This window comes from Suricata suricatta, chromosome 3 (genome assembly GCF_006229205.1).
Source record: "Suricata suricatta isolate VVHF042 chromosome 3, meerkat_22Aug2017_6uvM2_HiC, whole genome shotgun sequence".
Classification (NCBI taxonomy): Eukaryota; Metazoa; Chordata; class Mammalia; order Carnivora; family Herpestidae; genus Suricata; species Suricata suricatta.
Window position 1 is genome coordinate 33,986,553 of NC_043702.1, and position 19,112 is coordinate 34,005,664.

Genomic DNA, 19,112 nt, shown 5'->3' on the forward strand with positions numbered 1-19,112 from the left:
TATTTATCTTTATACTTTGCTTATAGTATATGTTTACCATTCAAAGTTTTGTATTCTAATTATATATAGTCAAATCCATCTATCTTTTCCCTTATTGCTTCTGGGTACTTGAATTCTGGTTACAAAAGTTTTTCCCACTCCCAGATTATAAATTCACTCATTTCATTTTCTTTTAGTTATTATATGGTTTTACCTCTTTACATTTAAGTCTTCTATCCATTTGAAATTTATGCTGGTGGGTGGTGTGAGGATTGATCCAATTTTATATTATTCTTTGTAATTCTTCAGTTATCGCTTGCCATTTACTAAAACGTACATTTCCCCGCACTGATTTGAGATTTCAAGCTCATCACACATTATATTCTCTTGTGCCACCTGAGTTTATTTCTACAGTTTGTATTCCTTTTCATTGGTCTTTTCTTCTCCTTATGTTCCAATACCACACATTTTTAATTATAGAGGCTTGATAATATATTTCAATATACTTCCCCACAATTGATCTTTTTTTAGTTTTCCTTGCTGTTATTGCTTAATTGTATGTGGTTGTTTTTTGTACAAACTTTCAAAAAGGGTTTTTCCTGGTACTCTTGCTTATTTTTCTTGCAAATGAACTTTAAAATGAACTTAAGGTCCTCATTCTTAATAGGTATAGTTTTTACTGAAACAGAAATACCTTTTTCTCATTTTAAAACAATTTTTAAAAATTTAAAAACTTTTATTTAAATTCCAGTTAGTTAACATACAGTGTGATATTAGTTTCAGGTGGACAATTTAGTTCAATACTTGCATACAACCCCTAGCGCTCCTCACAAGTGCCCTCCTTAATCCCCATCACCTACATCACCCACCCACCCCCCTCCCTTCTGGTAATCATCAGTTTGTTCTCTATAGTTTGGTTTTTTTTTTATTGCTTTTCCTTTTGCTCCTTAGTTTTGTTTCTTAAATTACACATATGCGTGAAATCATTTGGTATTTTTCCTTTTCTGACTGACTTATTACACTTGGCATTACACTCTCTAACTATATCCATGTCATTACAAATGGCAAGATTGCATTCTTTTTATGATAAACGAATAAAGAAGATGTAGTATATATATAATGGAATATTACTCAACCATAAAACAGAAATATCTTGCCAGTTAAATTGTATTTACTATTTTACTTGCCTATACATACGTCGGTATTTCTCCATACACTGCAGTAATATTTTCAGAAACCATGTAATATATAATACAGTATCACTTACTTTGAACAATTTCTTATATTTGTCTTTGCACTAAGCTGAAGTAGATACTAACTGAAGCAGAAGGTAGATCACTAACAGCCTCTGTACAAAATGTCTGGTGGTTTCTTGTATAAGTAACTCTCCCTTCACTAATCTGATTTTAAATCTTTGTTGGAGATAATGTCTTTCCATTAGGATAGCATAGTGTTGGTTATTTAGTGGCTGTTCAGTAAGTATTAACTAGCTTTTTCATGCAAATACACATTCCCATTCTGTTAGTCAAGTACTGTTCTAAGTGCTGTCACACAAAGGTGTAATGGGTGAATCACACAAAGGTAAAGGAGCTTACAATGTAGTAGAAAGGTAAAATGTATACCTAAATAGCCATACCATAAGACTGATAATCCAGAGGAGATGTTTAGATAAATGAAACACAGAGAGAGACAGAGACAGAGAAACAGAGACAAAGAGATAGAGAAAAATTAGTTTGAAGACTGGGTAACAAGTTAACATACTAGAGTCTTGTTTATTATGAGAATTAATTAACTAAGAACAGTTACCTATCGAAGAATCAGGACAGAACTATCAGTCTGTCAAGTCAATTTTCATGAAAAGAAATTAATGCATCTTTCCATGTAAAGCAGTTAATTCTTTCCTTCTATATTTACTTACTGTCATGTAGATATGCCCTGGAGAAGTGCATATTTTTGGCTGGTGAGAAGGTAATGAGTTACTTGTAAGTCATTATTATAAAGAAGCTATTACTCCAGAATGATATCCACTAAGGATTTCTCATCTGGATGCAAGGCACACCTTGGGGAAGAGTTGGTGCCCCCTAACATAGAAGAGTGGGGGTGTGACTTAGAGACCATTTTAAAATGAAATTTATTTCTGGTTGCAAAACAAAATGAAGGCTGAGAGACAAAGCAAAGAAGAGAAATTGACTCTCTGGGGCTGACATATGAGCTCAACAACCGGCTTGAGTTTCCTTTGTTTCCTCTTTGAGCAACTTCATCATGCTCTTAGCTGTATGTCTGGAAGGTTGTTCAACTGTTAAATCTCTAGTGTGAAGACATGAGGTCTTGGGGGTTTCATGTGGGAGGAAGTGGTCTCCATGGATGTGCTCTAAGGAGGCATCCAGCTATGAGCCTCTGGGCTCCCATGCGCCCTATTGGCTCTTATCAGACCTTGCCCATCCTGCTCTCAGCCTGCTGCTGACCCTGCATTTGACCTCCCTTCACTTCAACTCATGGGAGGGTTCTCTCTTCAAGAGCAATGCCAAATAATAAGAAATATCTATGAGGGGAAGCCCCCAACATTGGCATGACTTTACTCAAAAAAAATGAATTCTTGGCTAGTTCTCAGGCAAACAGGCACATCATATACTACATTCTATCAAATGAAAACATGGTATTATTTATAATTTTTTAAGTCCAGCTGTGATGGTTAACTTTATGTGTCAACCTAACTAGGCCACAGGGTGCCCAAAACATTAACTAATGCACGAGCCTTGTGATAACATGGCTCATTTTGTTGAAATGTTCAACATGGCACAAATGATACCGATACAAATGATAATTGGATTTATTCTCTTACTATATCCTTGAGAGAGTTATAAAGTGTCAAAAAGGATGACTTAGCCAAAGTGAAAAAAAAAATCTGTGGTTGTAACTGGAAATAGATGATAAGACTCACGACTCACATATTAATTCCTACTAGAGCATATTGCATCCTTAGAAACACTCACTTTCATGTGGAAAACAGAATCTTTTGCTTTTCACATCATTGTGAAGATCTGAAAGTATTTCTAGTTGTTTCAAGAATTTTTTGAGGCACATGAGAAAGGTCTCATTACTAAACTCTCACTATATTTATCATATGAGATTTGTCAACGATATGTTCTTATTCAGACAATGTATATGCCATTAAAGGATACTGTGGCTAGGGTGCCTGGATAAACACCCTAGCTTCATGCAGCCTTGTGTTACTTAGTGTATCATCCAAAAAACCCACAGTCTCATATCCGAAGGTAATTAAACAGCCATTCAAACCTGGGATGCCTGGGTTGGTTAAACATCTCACTTTTGATTTAGGCTCAGGTCATGATCTCATGCTCTCTGGGGTCAAGCCCCATGTCCAGTTCTGTGCTGACAGCACCAGGCCTGCTTGGGATTCTCTCTTTCCCTTTCTCTGCCCCTCCCTTGCTTATGATCTCTCTCAGAAAATAAATTAGTTAATTTAAAAAAAAATCTATTCAAGCCTAAGTTTTTTAAAAAATGTTTTGACATTTATTTTTTTGAGAGTGAGACAAAGCGTGAGCAAGGGAAGGGCAGAGAGAGAGGGAGACATAGAATTGGAAGCAGGCTCCAGGATCCAAGCTGCTGACCCAAGGCTTACACCCAGGAGTCGTGAGATCCTGACCTGAGCCAAAGTTGGATGCTCAACCAGCCCAGCCATCCCTGTGGCCCCCTTAGTTGTGCTTCTGAAGGAACTTTTATCTTCTGGCTAGTGTATGGCTTTACTTTACGGGCCACTCTGCAACCTTTAGAAATCTTTCTGAGGATCTCTCTTCCTCTCTCATTTTCTCAGACACCAAGTAAACAGAAATTCCTCATTTTCTTTCCTTTTTTTTTTTTTTTTTTTGAGAGAGAGAGTGGGAGAGAGAGAATCTTAAGCAGGCTCCATGATGGTCATGGAGCCCAACACCGGGCTGGATCTCATAATCCTGGGATCATGACCCGAACCAAAATCAAGAGTTGGACACTCGACTGACTGAGCCACCCAGGCACCTTGCTCCTCATCCTTTAAACTCTCACCCTTTACCTTCTGGTCACCTCTCTTTCCAAGGCTGAGACCACAGTCCCATTTTTCACCTTTCCTTTTACCTGATTCTGCCTCACAGAACTTGGAAACAGGGCTGGCAAGGAAAGAAGGCTATTTCTAAGGTAGAGGAGAGAGAAAAGCTGAGAGGACACAAGTGTAAGTTTGTTTCAAGGTAAAATCTGGGGCGCCTGGGTGGGTCCGTTGGTTGAGCCTCTGATTCTTGATTTCAGCTCAGGTTATGATTTCACGGTTCATGAGTTCAAGCCCCACATCAGACTCTGCGCTGTGTGGAACCTGCTTGGGATACTCTCACTCTCTCTCTCTGTGCCACTCCCCGACTTGTGCAGGCTCTTTCTCTCTCACACACAATAAATAAGCATTTAAGAAAAAAGAGAAACCTTAAAATGCTGATTCTTTTCTTTTCTTTCATTGTTATACTTGGCATACAGGTAGCCCTGTATGTCAGCCAGGTGTAGGAGCCATGTTAGCTGTTCCCTCAAGGCCCTGGGGTATGTTTCTGTCGTCCACAGTTGCCTGCACAGTGGCCCTGGATTGCTTATTGGGAGAAAGATGGCACATCTCCGAGACTTTGCCAGGCTCCACCCAAACTCCCTTGATCTGTGCACATTCTTTTCAGTGACCCAAGACACATGTACCCTGTGTCTTATATATAGATGGTGTTGGACCTTGACGATTAGAGGGCTGTGACAGAATGGACAGAAAAGCCCCAGTGTTGATACAGTATTAGACCCCTGTTTGTACATACTTCTGGCTCGTTTCATTTTCCAGAACAAGCCTGTGAGATGGGCAGGGTCCATTATGAATATTACCATTCTCATTTGATGGCCCATCATGGCATTTCTGTGAAATGTTGGTGAGTGGTTCAGACTAATTGTAATTCTATTAACTCATATTAAGCATCCTGGTATTTTTTTTCCTTCCTCAAACTAAAAAAAAGTCAATTTTCAGATGAAATAAACATGTTTTTTTCCTTACTAAAAATCATGCACTGCATCTTTTGCAAAGAAAAATATTGAATTTATAAGCATACTTATACTGTAATCATTTCTTATGATTACTTTTCATTTTTATGCTAATATAAGTAGAATTTACGTAGTGCATTATTTTCCCATAGTGCATCTATTCTGATAAATACAAGAAAAGAAAAAGCACCTGAAAACATTTTCTGAGAAGGGCCATAAATATACCTTTTTATCATCCTTATTAGTAAAGCATTCTTTATTCTGTCTTCTTCCTCTTTCTCTCTTTTTTCTCCTTCTCTGTGTCTTTCTTTTTTTAGAAACAATCTGTAATATTTATAGATATTACATAGATTTATAATCTATTTCTAGAAATAAAGTAGATATGGACCGTAGTTCACTAAAACTAAGTCATTCCTTGGTTTCTATGAATCTCTGAAATTTGCAGCCTCTTCAGATAGATGCTGACCCTTACTCAGTCTGTGAGGTGTTGGAGGACCATTATGCTCACCACCTCGCAGTCAGCTGACTGCTCTGACTGATACAAATTACCTCTTTGGGCAACAAACAAGTGTATGAGGGAGACATTCAAGGGCATGATCCTTGACAGCCTGAGGGATATACCTGAAGTAAAGAGACCTGGCCACCACAGCTCAGATGACCATGTGTCATCTTATGGACTCGGGTCAATAATGTTTCGACAGGCACCATGTCTTATGAGGTGGGGGCGGGGCACAGACTGAACGGCATGTTAAGGAGGTGGGATTAAATCCACAGTTGTTCCGTGTTCTGTTTTCCACTTAAAGTTTTTCTTTAATAATTATATTTGAGGTTTTTTTCTGACCAGGAAAAATAAATCAAGTTGAAATCAGGAGAAGTATCTGTTTTCCTCATGAGGACAGTCCAGGAAGCCTCACTGTTCTAGGAACATGTATATAAAAATCAGCCACCTCTGGGAGCTTAGCTTGTCTTCTAATGTTTTTCTAAGGGATTGAGTAGAGATAATGTAGAGAAAAGCCCAAGACTGATAAAGATTGCTGAAAAGAGAAGTCAGATTTGCCGTGTTTAAGAGGTCCGCAAGGCCACCCCTGCCTGTATTCAGGCATGGACATCAGCCTTGCCTGGATGCTCCTGACCCCATGGGCCTGCATCTATGAGGCCCCACAAGACAGAAGCCCACGCTGCACAGCTCGTGCCTAATGGCGCAGTGTCTTGCTCTCTTCCCCAAAGCTCACTTGGGTTTTGTTTCTTTGGGGCTCACGCCATAGTCCATCTCCCACGTCAACCCAGTCCTTGCACAGCACTGATTCATGGCAAAGCACAACGGCTACTTGTTGGTTAACCCATCTCCCAAACCCTTTGGTCTCAGGCCTTCTGCCTCTGGAATGTGGATTGCTTTTAGAAAATATCCAGCAATGTGTATGTCCTTCTTCTCCCTTGTAAATTGTGTCCTCTGTCAGCCACTGAAGCTCCAGGGAAGGGGTGGGTAATGCCCTCAGATGAGAATGGACAAGACCAGAGCTGCCGTTCATCCCTACAATGTTTTCATGACAACTAGAAAAAGGACTTTCTTGCTCTGAGGAGAAAAAGCACAGTGCCAAAGCGCCTAGCTGGGTAAGCAGAGAGCAGGCCGGATTTCAAGTCTGGCTCATGGTCTTGTCCGGCAAAGCTGTACAAGTGTACATGGTGGCCCCTGATGTACCAGAGGGCTGAACCTGGCTAAAAACAGCTCATCCTACGGGGTCTCAGTGGGTTGTGGGAAGGAGAAAGACAGAGGTAAGAGAAAGATCAACTATGAGCCCTGATCTTTCTTCTTCAGAGAGAAATCCCAGAGGGTGAAGCATTTGGGATAAGTATTAGGGGAAAGCTCAAAGAAGAATACATTTACTCCTATTCCTGTTTGACTCCAGGAAGATACCTTTTTGATGCATGTAGCTTATATTTACTATAAAGTGATGACACAGTGTGACTGGGTACAGAGGAAGATGGGGCTAGGATTACTCCGCTTTTCTGTGGCATTACAGAGACCCAAATGTCCTTCATCATCTGTAGAAACCTATGAGGACTGAGAGTGTGGTCAGGAAACCTGCCAGAGGGGTCACCACAGCAGGGACATAGTGACCTGTGACAAGATGTACAGAGTGCCATCCAGGTGGCCATCAAATGGAAGTAACAGTTAAACCTCAGGGGCTTCTAGTGTCAGGGAGATTCTTAGGGTGTCTGGACAGCAAAGGAGTGGATTATGCTCTGATTCAGTCAAGGGAGCTGCTGCTTGTTGTTGAGCCCTAGATTCAGTCCCCAATACCAGCAGGGTGCCCAAGAGCTGGGTGGACAAGGCTAAAGAGACCAGGCAGCAGGAAGTCAGGTGTGAGTCTTTGACCCACAGCTCTGAAGTCCTCTTTACCCCCGCCATTCGGAGGTAATACATCTTCCTTCCATTCTCCCAGACACTTCAGAGAGGAGTAGGACATCTGAAAGAATAGCATTTGCCTGATAAAGACTGACTTATATAGAGAGTTTATTTAAATTATAAGATGAACTATATTGATTAGGGTGGAACTGCATATTGTCCTCCTTATACACAAGAGCACAGGCTTATAAAAAAGACGAGATCAGCTCTAAGAGGTAGAGAAACTACATTTTTTTGTAGTGGAATTGCCTCCCAACTTCACTCTCATTCATATCCCCCCACATAGCCATGGTGCATGGGTATGGAACAGGAAAAGACAAACGTTTGGGACTTGGCCAAGAGCAGACAGCTGGTTGATGGTGAGGCTTGGACTTGAACCCAAATCCTGTCACCCAAGTCTCTTCTCTGGATGTTCCCTCAAAGGCCATAAACACTCTGACACTGATCGAGGAAGAAATGTTTGCCCAAGTGTCTCTGGTCAGGTTCCCCAGAAGCTACCCCAAGATGAGGATTTATGTGCATGAGGATTTATGTGTATGGGAATAGTTCCCAGGAGAAAGCAGTAAAGGAGTGGAGAAGCAGGAACGGATGGGAGGGAAGCCAAAGAGGGGCCTGACTTCAGGGACCATCCCAGTCTCGGCCTGAGCATAAATTACTCCCCAGTGGTTGTCCACCTCTAAGGAAGGGAGCAGGGTTTGCACACTCAGGCACACCCACTACTTCTGGCTTCTTTTGGACATGAACCTAAAGCAACTCTAGAAGCCTGAGGGCAATCCTCTGAAGATTGGTGGTGGAAACACCCAGAAGCACAGCACAGAAACTAGGTGAGCACAAAGACCCAGTAAGAGAGATAAAAGGAAATCTAGGATGACCATGGGATCCTCTAAAAGTGCCTTCCTTCACTCCCACTTTCCCTCACTGTTTAAGGTTATCAACCCTCCTCCTGTCTTGGGAAGAACGGTCCTTTATTCTGAGATTATGTTCTTCTTGGTGTTTTGATATTAGAGTGTTGTTCCTTTTAGGACAATCTGGTGATCTTGGCTTGGTATTGTTTTAATGTCTTACTTGGAAAAATACAAGGAGGTAACTGTCTCTCGGTTCTCAAACTTATTTGACATGTTACAGGTCCATGAAACCCAAAAGTCTGAGAACCTCTGCATTAGTCCACATCGCTTCTCTTTTTCAGTTGGTTTCCAAAACACTTCCTAACCATTCTCTCTGATTTAAAACAGACAGCTAAAACAATAAAGAGTTTGGAATCCAGCTCAGTAATAATTGTGTAAACACTGCTTTTCCTCCCAGGAGGGCCTCTGCAGTCATCAGCAATATGTACTTTCCCATGCAACTTGCAGGCAGGGGCAAGGGGAGAGCTGACCCAGAAGGAGTATCACAGAAGCCACCCTGGCCTCACCTCCTCCTAGAGTCCTAGGCTGGGTGGGCCTGGATGCAACTGTACCAGGGAGAGAATCTCTCCCCCGTCTGGCACCCTTCCAGTCCCACCAAGAAATTCCTAGAAGCCGCCCGTATGTGAGGGAGGGAGTGAGTGCGTACCTATGTGTTGCAGGACAGCTGCAGAATGAAGAGTGGGGATAACTGTGATGAGAGTCCCCTTAGATGAGAAAATCAGGAGCTGCTGGCTAGTGCCTGTTGCAGTTCAAATAAGGTGCATCACCTTGATATTCTTCCCAGTGACAAATTCTTAGAACTGACAGGGGTTTCTTTCCCCCCTCTCCTTTACCAAGAATGACTGAGTTTTCCATTTGGATAAAGCTTCATGCGTTTCTCATCTGCCAGCTGAAAATTGCAAACAAGAAAATTCTGTTCATTGGAGCAGTTCCTGGAGCAAAAGAATAGTTGCAGTTGATCGAAAGAGTTCATAGTGCCTGATGGTTTTGACTTAAAACTTTAAGAATCAAAGATTTATCTGTATAAAGGAATATGGCTGATAATTCTGTTCAATTATATACTATTGACTCTTGAAAAATGCTTGGCAATCAATTAAGATGTTTTATTAGTCTCATTTTAATGAGTAATAATCATGTTTTCTATTTGATTCCATAATGATCTCGCAGCAAACTGCAAGTTTTATTTTAAAACTATGGTTTATAGTATGATATGTCCAAGGTTGATCTAATGAACTATTATTATCCAACTAATACCTTGTGCCAAGTGTGTGCCCAGCACGGTGCTAGGTACTGGGATGCGGCAATGAACAAAACTGTTAAAGCTGTCATGTGGTAATTGCCAAAGAGTGAAGCTAGCATTTCCTGTGAAATTGCCTTTGAAATAAAGTATTTTACGGGGTCAATCTAATGTGATATGATGCAGAAATTGCAAGGTACCAACAAATATGGAATTGCTATTATTTTTGTCCCTAAAGTGAAAAAGAAAGTTCCCCAAAAGGCAGAAAACATCATGCTTTAATACTGGTGTTTAATAGATGAAATCTTCTCTCAAAATAAGTAATGCATTTAAATAGAAAATAATTTTTGAAGTTCATAAATTTCTAAGTCTTTATGATTTAAATGGCTTAAAGCCAGGAAAAGAACCTGAATTTCATCAGCCAGACAACAAAGAAATCACGTTGAGAAAAGCCTTGCTTTCCTTCCTTGAGACACAGCTTGACTTGTCGATTATCTAGGTAATTGTCTCAATTCTCTACCTTTAAAGGTGACCTGAGTGATGTGCTAGATAACACAATGTCTTAGTATTGTTTAGTTCTCTGGATTCTTTAGCAATGTAAAGAGATTTGCCTTTCACTGCATCAAATCACCAAACCAGGACTGTGTGTCTGTTGAGGCGTGTGGTGTTGAAACCCAGAAAAGTCCCAAAGAACTTTTCTCATCCGGGAGTCTGGGCAAGCAGATGATCAGGGGAGTACAAGAGGGAATTACACTCTGAAATATGATATGTATCTCACTACGTCAGACTGATGATACATCTTTTTCTCCCTAAATATAAATTAATCTGCTGTATTATTTTGCCACATGATGCCAGTAAAGGGCCTTTTTTATTAAATTTTAGAGAAGACCAAATTCAGCCTATAGAAGCCTCTTAAAATAAATTTGGAGTTTTATAACAAAAATAGTGCTTCTCTAACCCAAAGGGATCTGCTCATGAGTAATTAAAAAAATTAAGCTTCATTGTTCCTTGTGAAGTTTTTTTGGGGGGGGTTCCTAAAATTTAATTTACTAATAGAATTTATTGTGCATTTTCCATACACCAGACGTTTTCCAAGTACTTTACATGCATTATCTCATCCAATCCTCATAAAATCCTATAATGTAGATAGTACTGTTTTTCAGAATTAATTGATGATTTGGAGAGGTTAAGTAAATTGCCCAAAGTCACCTAGATAGTAGGGAGAAGAGTCAGAACTTAGAACCTGGTCTGCTTGAGCCCAAAGTTCACGCTCTCAGCTTCCTTCTACATGGCCGCTACCCGATGCCACACTGATGCTGCCAGAAAATGAAGTCAAATTCCAGGATCAGAAGCCAATTCCTGTTAACTTGGAGGAAATGGTGGGCATCTCTCTTCTTTAGGATAGTATCCCTGAGCGCCTCTCCCACACTGCACCCGTCGATGCTACCGTGCTTGAAGTGTGCGTTTCTCCGTTGAGGAAACACTCACCTAGCCAGCTGGAACCTGCACCCAGGCGTTTCCTCATACAAATAAACACTCACTATTTATAACACTAATTACCCTTTGCAGCACAATTCTTCTAGGAAAATGTATGAAGTGTGCACTCAAAAAAGCATCCCCCCCCAAACTTGTTAATCAAAAGAGTTGGCAAGAGATCATCAGAACATCATAAGCCTTGCATAGAATGTAAGAAAAATAAAAACGCAACTGAATTTAAAAAGGGGGTATTCATTTCAGAAATGCTTTTGCTTCTTAATGATTGGTCTTCCTTTAAGACCAAGATGGTGGTGTTTCCACCAAACATGGTGCTCTTCCACCTCCAAAAGCTACCCTTTAGTTCTACTCTCTAAGTGACCCTATAATTTGAAAATAACATTGTGAGAAAAGAGAGAAGCACACATATCATTTTGGAATTTTGCATACCTGTGTGTTTAGAATTTTTTTTAAGTGGAGATTTAAAAAGTAAATTTAGCATTTCTGAGGCAAGACGGTTTTAGAACTTAAATATTTTCTGAGAGGAAATTGAGTTCAAGATTAAGACAGATGTGTAAAAGGGAAAACAAAATCAAGTCCTTATTTTTCAACTTACTCTATTCAAAATACTTAAATATTTATAACCTATTTATATAAATGGTCATCTTTACATTAAAAGAATTTATGTATATGTGCATTTAGAGGTTGATATATGATTGAAAACAATGCAAGGAGCCTGTGCTTCAAATGCTGATTGGAGAACAGCCCTTACATTTCAGGGACTTCTTTGTTGGTCAACACATGAGCAAGAAATAAACTTCTTCTGTATTGGGCCATTATAATATGTTGAGGGTATGTTACCCTCACTAATCCAGAGACATCCAGCAGCTGGAGGCACTGAATTACTGTTATAGGTTCTGTGTTTTTGTCCTTCATGTTAAAGAACTAATAGAACATGTGTTCAGTTGTTTTGCCTTTTGGTAACCTTTTTGACCAAAACTTTCTGGATGCATATAGTTTCTCTGATCCTGCACAGCCCACAAAGTACTTATACATATACAATATATCAACTTGATTCTGCCAACACTTCTGCTGGTAGAAAAGCAAGAATGAATTGCCCCATTTTACAGATGAGAAATAAAGGCTTTGTAAAATGAAGTTAAGTTTGTACCAAGAGTAGCAAGGCCAGTACTTCAAAGCCACAATTTTAGAGCCCAAGTCCTTTTCTTCTCTGAGATGATAAAGGGTTTAGTCTTGTTTGCTGCTGTATTTCTAGCACCAGCCTGGAAAATTATAAAAGCTTGCTGTCTTTGCTGCAGAAAGATGCTCTTTCTTTTATATCTAGCAATGGAACAGTGACCACAGACCTGAAGTCTGAATTAATTAAGGTAGTGTTAAAAAGTGAAAAACAGAGTGGTGCTTACTCTGGTGATTAAAAAGAGTATTTTTTTGACTTAATGAGATTTAAACATTTTGCAGGGTTTTCCAGGGAATTCAAAACTCCCTTGAAATTATAACATTTATTTTAAGCTGCATAATGACAATATGCACAGCATTTTTTAGCATTAAATGAAATAAAAAATATCCACTACCATTTTTGCAGGTTTAAAGATAGGATGGTATGAAACAGAACAAAATGCACCTAGATTTTCTGGGGGAAAATGTTCTTATCAAGGAAGCATCAAATCCTAAGTAGGTGGACGTTTTACTTGCTTTTTGTAGTCTTGGTTACACTTAACAGAGGTGGCTGTTGAGGAAAAACAGAAGAGCTTTGGATTTTACCAGTTGAAAGAACTTTTCCAGAAGTCATGAAAAGATTAAATACTGGGCCCCACATAACTATTTCAGAAATGATATTTTTTTAAGCTGTGTATAAATAAAACCATTTCCAAAGCAGAGGTCTCTGTAGGAAATTTTGGACCAGTGTTTCCATTATTAAATATGTCTATGAGCTAAAAAGTTTCCTAGATCCAAACCCGGCCTGTCTAGTTATTTTTGGACACAGCGAAGTCTCAAACTTGCCGGAAAACGTCTGCAGTGTTCTGCCGTGTCACCAGGCGACCATCGCACAACTAGAGACGGTCTTCTTTCTGGTGGGCTAGGCACAGCCTGGCTTCTTCTGGACGCACATCTTGTGGGGTATGAACCAGAATAATCACTGTGTCCATTCTTGGGAGCACGGTCTGGAGCTCGTCTGAAAATTTAATTGCTAGAGTTGGAGGTAACCCAGTCCATGGCCACAGGGCATGTCTCAGGGGTCTGAAAAGGGTGGCCGAAAACCTGGAGCCTTGTTCAAATGTTTCCATAACTGGGACATTGCTCTTAAACTCATTCATAAAGCCTTTTGTTACAGAGGTAATCAAGTTTGGTGATCAGCCCAACACATGTAAAAACCAAATGTTCTGCTCTGTTTTTAGATTAGCTAAGCTGATGAAATTTTCTGGAAACCAATTACTGTGTGTGCATGTGTGCTAAAAGTTCTTTCTAAAACATTAGCCAGGGAGAGGAGCATTCTTTGATTTAATGACTTGAATGCCTGACCACTCCCATTTTGGAGACTCTAAGTCCACATAGGCTGGGCATCCTCTAGGAGGCTCCTTCTCAGATCTGGAATTAATGAAATTACCAATCCAATAAACATATGTTAATTACCTTCACATTCAATAATTAAGAGGTGGGAAATACTACTACTCTGAAACCATCAGATACATGTCGATAAAAGATTCAGACATCTTGTCATAGGATATGCATAATACAGCTCCCAGCTCCCAGCATGGTGCACTATTTAATGAAAACCCTGGCTGGGGAGCTGACTACATCAGAAAAGGTTCACATCAGACAGCAGTGTTTACCAGAGTACATTACATGTTCATTGCAATGATTAGAGAAAAACGGTTTTCTAGACATGCAATTGCTGCAGGGGAAAAAAAAAAAGCCAACATTAGCCTTCTCCTCTGTACCAGGCTTTGTATTTTCCTACAAACGTGAGCAGGAAAAAAAAAAAAAGTCTTAGTGCATAATTCCATTTTGGGAGAAAAAACATTCTACTCCACAAGGATTTGGAATATAAGAGAACCATGATGGATGTAGTATGTAGACTGGTTGATTATTCATTCACTAAACACAATTATGGAATGCTTTGTAGGCCAACGGCAACATGTGAGAAGATACAGGGATCTAAAGATACGGTTCTAAATGCCTGTTCTTAAAGATTTACAAATTAGAAAGTGAAACAGAAAAGACAACAAGTATCTACAAAATCAGGCACAAGGTGACGAGAGACACTAAGTGTTACAGGAGCAAACCTAGGGGAGGGATAATTCTGTGGGTGAGGGAGGTTTTGAGAAGGAGGGAACATCTAAGCTGGGCTTGGCGGGATGAGTAGGATTTTAGCAGGGGACTTGCAGGCAGGGGAGAAAGGCATTCTCTGCCGAGGAGGACTGAACAAAAGCACTGCCCAGAAGGAGGTGGGTGTTTGGGGGGAAGGTAGGTAGCATACACAAATGGCATCTGTGTTTTGGGAGGTGCCGGGAGATAGGCCTGGCAGGGAACAGGAACAATTATAAAATTCCTTTAGAACTATTTTACAGAATCAGGGTGTTCCCATTTCCTCTGGGAAATTGCATTCTTCACCTTATACACCAGCTGAATTGAGGACATAATTGGTTGTTTTAAGTCCAATTATATTTAACTCCGTTGAAGGTAAGGATTATGGATTTTGATATTACTTATGATGGGATATGCATAATAAGGCCTTTGATAGAGGTTAAAACAATGGTATAAAGTACAGTGGTCTGCCCCTGGGCTAGGAAACAAGAAAGAGATGACAAAAAATGAGAAATGAGCCAATTAAATTACGCAAAAACATCATGCTTGCAAAGAAACAGAGAAAAAAAAATCAGTCCTTGGGGTTGTACTTCAAAGCCTAATTTTCTTTCCCCTTTAACCAATACTCTTGCTTCGTTAGGATTTCTTCTAAACCATTTAGTAATTGGATTATGCTCAAGAAAAAAAAAGGGGGGAGGAATGAATCCAATGACTAATTTTAGGCAAGAATTGGAAGGACAGATTTGACTTGGAATTGGCTATTTCTGATATCTCCATTTCCTTATAGTGGGAGAGTGATTCATTTTGTGTATCTGCCTCTCAGAATATAGTTCTGTGAATTATATTCTGCTCCTGATAAAGTTAGTAAACATGGATCCAACCATATACAGCCCAAGTAAAGAAGAGAGGGATGATTATCTGATATTCTTAACAGTTGTAAATATGTCTTAAATTAAGAGATTTAGTTTCACATAATAATTTAAAAAGACAACAACAGTATTTTAACAAAAGGAAGTAACCCCAAACCCATTGGTTCAACTTTTTACACAAGACTTTACAAAAATGACTTTCCTGTTTTTTCTATGAAACACCCTATTTGTTTCCTTCAAAGTGCTTATCACACTGTTACTATCTTGCTTATTTTTATGTATCTTCTGTCTTGCCCAAACAGAAAGGAAGGTACTCATGGCCAGGGACCATATTTTTCTTGTTCACAAAAATACATCTTGCAGTTCGCACAATGCTTGGTAAATCATCATCACGGTAATGACTGTCCTCATCGTGTAACTGACATTATCACACAGTTAAATTACTTTGTGTAATTTGTATGTGTTCCCTCATCGAATATTACACTGAAGGTGATAGATGCATGTCTGTTGAATAAACGAATGGATTTCTTTTAAAGATATGGGGGCGCCTGGGTGGCTCAGTTGGTTAAGTGTCCGACTTCGGCTCAGGTCATGATCTCACGGTCTGTGGGTTCGAGCCCTGCATCAGCTCTGTGCTGCCAGCTCAGAGCCTGGAGCCTGCTTCAGATTCTGTGTCTCCCTCTCTCTCTCTGCTCCCTCCCCCCATTCATGCTTTGTCTCTCAAAAATAAATAAAATTTTTAAAAAAAGATATGGTGCATAATTTGGGCAAGTTATCTAAATGACTTATTAAAGTTAAATTGGTTCTTGCTTCCAGCTTAGAAATTGGGGATCTTGGAGAGATTTTAGAAGGGAAAGAAACACCAAGTAAAAAGAAAATGGTAGTGAGGTTAGGGCCAAAAGTTTTTACCTGTCTTCAAGTCATTCTTCTTCAAAATTGCCTTCTTATTTGTTTTCCTCACTATTTAAGTATGCATGCTCAGTGCAAACATTCAGAAAAGTTCATTCCACTCTACAAAATTTTATGCATCCCCCATGCAAGAGCATTTTTCCCCACATTGCAGAAGGAGTCTGCTTAATGACATGCTACCACCCATGTAACAGAAATTTAGGTTCTTAGTAGTGACTCAATAAATTCACTGATGATTAATTTAAAGCTGCAGCCCAGAGAGAGCTAATTTTTCATTGAATGAAATTTCAAATCAATATATTAAATGTCTTTCTTAAGAACCACATGGCTTAAAAATTAAAGGGCAAATTAAAAGTTAGCAAACTCTTTGCTGGCATGTATTGATCTTCAAGATCCACAAATATTGAGGCATGTAATAGAAGCAATTGAGTTTACCCCAATGGAAAATTAATTTGCCCAACCAGCCTCTAAAGCACAAGTACTTAAAATTTTCTGAGTGGCTTTAAAAAACTTGCTTAAAAACTCTCATGAATAAATATATAGTGCCAGCACACAGATATTCAGAGACAGTCACCTAATGTCTCTGCCATTCCTGATTGTTGGAGGAAGTGATGTGATGATGTCTCCTGAACATTTGGATGGCAATGGCACAGCCTTAGGAAGCTGTGTGCCTTGTAAAATTCTCGTGGTCTGAACCAGTCTGCCTAAGTGCTTACTTATAATGCACAAAATGCATACATGTGTCGTGTCTCCATCAGATAATTTTATATCATGTGGCTTCTATGGGGTCTGGAAATAGTGGGCAATCTGGAAAAGTGTGAGAAGTGTTGGAATGCTAGAAGAAAGATGGTAAAGCTACTGTGGAGTCTTTAAAAACAAAGGGTGGTGATTCATACAGACTGAGGCTATAGGGTGCCTGATTAATGGCTGGAGTCTCAACAGATCATATTTCTCCTCCCTGTCCTTTTTACCCCTTCTTGGTCCTTTACAGACAGAAGTCTGTGATGGGAACATTTTCCTATGGCCACTGTTTCACCCATATTCTGAGTGCTCTCTGTCCCTCTCTGCTAGGGCACAATAGAAGCCAATGCACTGTGGCCATATCCTTGCAAAACTCTGAAAAGATGCCCATGCCTTATATGCAAACACTCTCATGTACAACTTTTTCTTTTTTTCTTAAACAATCCTATGAAATAGTTAGGGTAAGATTTATTCTTTTTTAGTAATTACAAGAAAGTATAAATAGTCAGTAAGTGTTGGAACTGAGACCCAGACTCAGCTCTTCTGATTCCATGCTCACTATCATACTCACATTGATCATGTACCTCTGTTGTTCCCTTCACAGTGTCTAATATTATGCCAGGCACATCAGTAATCTAGTTCATCATTGATTGATTGAAAGTAAATTCTTTGAAGAGGGTTATCTTGTCTCTTCCCCTTGAATAATAGTAAGAGATATTGAGGAGAGGTACTGTTTTATTTATACTCTCAGAAAGAATCAGATGGTTCAATCAAGAGGTTTAATGGATAGAATGTAAGAGAAGTTCTTTTTATAGAGGTGTGGGTAGGATAAGGAGAACCATCAGGGGATCGTGAGGCACCCAGGAGTTAGCAGGAAGCCACAACCACCCGAAGCCTGAAGAGGAAGGGGAGTGATATTGCTGGAATCCAGTACAAACTGAGTCCATAAAAAAGAAAGCTCTCAAGAAAAGCTGAGGACATAAAGAAGCCTAGAAGAACTCAGAGGGATGTGGCCACTACCCAAACCCTTGGACTGGCACAGCATTGGGATGGGGAGGGGTAGGTGACAGGAATAAATACGTTAGCCTATTGATTGGTCTACTACTAATGTCTCTATCACCAAAGACAAGGGGCTAGGTGAAGCAGTCCATGGAAGTCAGCCTCCTGGGACTCAGAGTGGGAAAGAGGTCCTAGACAGCAGATCTGGAGAGGCAAATCAAGAGGAAAATTAAGAAATACTTCAAGACAGAAAATTTTGTTTTATTCTCTTCACTTTTATACCAAGATTTACCATTGCCTTCTTTCCTCCTTCTGTTATTTATAATCAAGATGCCTATCACTTACTTTTGTGTTTTTCTTCAAGAAACATAATTCGCCACTATGTATGTGTGTATATATATACACACACAATAAAAAAGGCATAAAGCATATTTTACTCTTTTGCTCAGTGGAACAAGTTTAATGAATGAGTGAGACTGTGGAGCAGTATTGCGAGACGGCCTTATTTTCTCACATAGAGTGTTTCACAACTGCTCTATCTGCTCTTCTTTGTCTGCCACTCAAAGACATCTAAGGCTGGTCCCATAATTATTTTCCAGTCACTTCTGTAAACTAACAATGTTAGCCTTAAGTATTAAGAAATCCAGCTTAATTTAGGTCATAATCTCCCATCTCTCATGCATTCTAAAGTTTTGCTCCTGCTCAGTGCTTTCACCTGACCCATGCTTGGACACCTGAAGAAGGAAAGGAGGAGACAGAGGGCCCTCTTTTCTCCTCTTGTTCCTTGTTACCTGATGCAGAGTAAGAGAGGTGTAAGCGACGGTTTTCTCTAATGTGGCACACGTGGGACTTCTTTAGCAACCTTCCTTTCTTTCAAATTCTTTCTCTGTATGCTTTCTAGACACAGAGGCTTCCCTTCAGTACCACGCTATCTCACATGGAGACGGGCAGTGCAGCGGCTCAGCAGCTACCGCATCTAAAGGTACCCTTCTCACAGACTTGGGGATGAGGTCATCCAGGACACATCACACTTGGCTGCCTATTGTGATGTCCACTTTTCCAAGTGAAGCACCCGGAATATTTGCCTCTACAACTGCCAGAAGTATGGACTATTTCCACTGCAGTGTCTCTGCCTACAAGCCCTCACTTTGGACTTATCTAAGCAAAAGGAGGGTATAGGTCTATGTCCTTCAAACCTCATGGGCCACATCAAG